Source organism: Lissotriton vulgaris, chromosome 5 (assembly GCF_964263255.1).
Source record: "Lissotriton vulgaris chromosome 5, aLisVul1.2, whole genome shotgun sequence".
Lineage (NCBI taxonomy): Eukaryota > Metazoa > Chordata > Amphibia > Caudata > Salamandridae > Lissotriton > Lissotriton vulgaris.
In genome coordinates this window covers 975,065,138-975,068,472 of record NC_141693.1, presented here as the reverse complement: position 1 = coordinate 975,068,472, position 3,335 = coordinate 975,065,138, and positions in this window count along the sequence as shown.

Sequence of the window (3,335 nt, the reverse complement as noted above, 5' to 3'; positions counted from 1 at the left end):
TCACCCACACATTCCCCATCTGCTACAATGCTAAATGCAAAAATTCACTCAGGCCTCTAAGTGCCGGGTATCTGCATCTGGACATGTATTTACGCATATATTGCATTTCTGAGTAACATAAACCTCTGGAAGGCCAATCACATTTTGTCTAGTTACCAGTGGCCATCAGGACTAGAAGCATGGGAGCGAAGGAGAAACTGCAGTCCCCACTGCCTTCTTGACACTGACAAATGTGGCCCTTTCACTAAGATAGTGAGAGACAATAAGAAAATGGAAATGAAGAAAGGAAGGGAAAAGCAGAGAAAGGGGAGGGAAAAGCAAAGAAAGCACTCAGAAAAGAGGAAGGAAAGAAGAGAAACACAGTTAAAAGGGAGGGAAAAGCAAAGAACACACTCAGAAAACAGGAAGAAAAGAAGGTGAAAGCAGTGAAGAAAGGAAATAAAAACTATCAGAAAGCACTCTGTGAACCTACATTAAATGGACCACGAAGCGGTTCTGCGGGTGGCAAGGAGGGAAGCAGGCTGCCTCAATCCAGTATCAATATTCATTACCTCAGCATTCATTACTCTTGGGGGCATATTTTTGTGAGGCTTGTGCCACTGTTGCTTCACTTTCAAACCTTTCAACCATATCTATGAGGCTACGCAAAGCCACTTTGCGTGCGTTTGAATCGTCTCATAAAGTAAGACAAGACAGCACAAATCACTGCGTTGCTTTACTCTACATTAGTGAGGCGTCCCAGTGCGTTGCAATGGGTGATCCCATGCAACACCAATGGATTTTGACATCCCCAAATTTAGAAAAACCTGTAAACCTGGGGATGCACCAAAACTTTACGCCGCCCAGGGGAGGCACAGTGAGGAGATATATATTTATTTCTCCTCGTTACTTTCTCTTTCTATATGCAGCACACATCGAAGGAGAAAGAAGCCTCCCAGGATTTTTCGTGTTCAAGAAGGTGCCCCTTTCTGCGCAAAAAAAATCCTTCTTACAATGCAGACATTGCCTGATTTGGCGCTAGACAGCCAAAACTGCACCAGCACAATGGGAAAGGATAAGAATGTGAGGTATTGCATAGATTCCAGCCCTTTCCTTTTGACGCAGGGCAGCGCAGCAAGGTAAATCTGGACCTAGGTGCCAAGGATTCTATGGGACAGCTTGCATCCTGTGCCTGGAACTGTTGTATAGTCCCACACTCCTATAAGTTCAGCATTCCCACCCAAATACCTGAAATAACTCAGTATACACTACCCTTCATGCTGTGATTTCACTACTATAGACCAGGGAATAATGCATCAACGCGTATTCAGATGATAGGATTGTGCTATGTCCTCTTTGCCTCTGGATGTGGAGTACGTAGTACAGTCAGAAGCTATGATTGTGCCCTAAGCCTCAGTTCAGGCCATAGGAAGGCACAGGATTCTTTTCCATAGTGCATGCGGGTGTGTAATATTCCATACCGCATTGCTTGGGTCCGTGGAGTATTTCTATCCCTAGTGTAGGCATTATTCGACATGTTTCACTATCAGTGCCTGGGCCTTCATCACCTGCTGGTTTGAAGTAATGTTTACATCAGATTAAATGTCTGTGCAATAATTCTATACTTATTACCCTGGATTGTACAGTTTTTAATTCAATCAGTACAGCCGATTGTGCCACAGGCCACAGTTCACTCGCTGTGATTGTGCATTATCATCCCATCGGTGTATACATTTGTTCAGTATTCAATACCTCGCTGCCTGGGTTTGTGCAGTGTTTATTAACCTACTGCCTGCGACTGTGGAGTATTCCTACCCACAGTGTGTGGTTTTGAAGTATTTCTTAACTTTTATTTTCTAGGTTTATTTTACCTTCATCACCTACTATTGTACATTAACCACATTTTCCCGGGCTGTGGGGTTATGCACATTTAATTACCACAGCACATGCCATAGACAGCATTTACCACCCTCAGAGCCTGGATTTCTGCACTATTCAGACCATCTTTGCCCGAGATGTTGTAGTATGAATTACATTTGTTCACCAATTGCACGTATTCATTGCAGATACTAAGTGAACAGGGAAGTATTCCTAAATGTACTGCCTTTGGTGTGGACTCCTTTTGTTACTCTCATTCCCTACTATTTGTGGTACTCGTTAAACAAGATGTGGGAAAACCCATCATTAATATCTGCACCGAGTATGCAGCAATTGAAGAGAACTAACTCTTCAGAGCTGGGATTTCGCAGCACTGTGGGTGTCTGTGCCTAGAACTGTGCACTATTTGCTTCTTTAGTGCTGCAGGCTATTCATAATAAATCACCCAGGGAGTTTGTAATATTAATTGACTTAAATACGTGGCATTGTGCAGTATTAAGTGTCTCATTGCATCCAGTGGTACTGTATTCCTTCCCCTAGACCCTATGAGTTTGCAGTATGCATTGCATTCACGCTCAGGGGCATGCAGAACTAAAAACATTACGTTACTCGAATGCACATGGTTCAATAAATCCAGAGGTACTCTTTAGTGTTTGAAGACACTCTTTAAAAAAAAAACACTGGTACATTGCCTGCAAGGTACACAGGTGCTAAGGAAGGCCTGCCGGGCCGCAGGCGGCCTGTTGGCCATACTATGAGTACCACGGCTCTAGAGGGTGCAGCCTCCCCAACTGTTGAACAAATATTCCAGCTAGGGGAAAGGTTGACACCTATCAAAGACCCTTGAAGACTTATCATTACAGAATCCTACCAAACTAACTGAGGGTACTTTGGCACTTTCTTTTATGGGGAGACTGTGCTGCTCCTGCATTTCCCCAACACTTAGGCATGATTTTGGTGGTGACCCTGTTCTCTTGGGGTTACCACAAGCCACAAATGAGTAGTTTCCATCTTTTAAATGTGGTCAAAACTGACGAGCCCCGCAAGGCATTATGAGGCGCTACTCACACTTAATGGTGAATTTTGAAACAGTTGCTCTCCCGCCGTGCTTGGGAGAGTCGCACCAGTTTCTTTTGTCTTTCCCTTTCATACGGTCCTGGACTACGCTTCTTTTTCTTTGGGATGCCCGGTCCTGCCCGAGCACCATGCACTTTACAACATTGGAGAGCAGATCACGGAGCCCACACTCTGCTGCTCTTGCCGGCTCCCAGCACAGCCAGCACACGTGTGTGCTGCAGCAGGTACCAGCACTTCCCTTAGGTCTGCCCACTCCTGCTGGCAGCTGTGTGCAGTGCTGCTGGCCTTCTTTGGGCATAGGGATGGGGTCCTGGGCCCCCTTACTCTGCCCGTGGGACAGCGCAATGGTGCCCCCTACAGCAATGGTCTTCTTGGGGACCAGAGGTGGAGTCCTGGGCCCC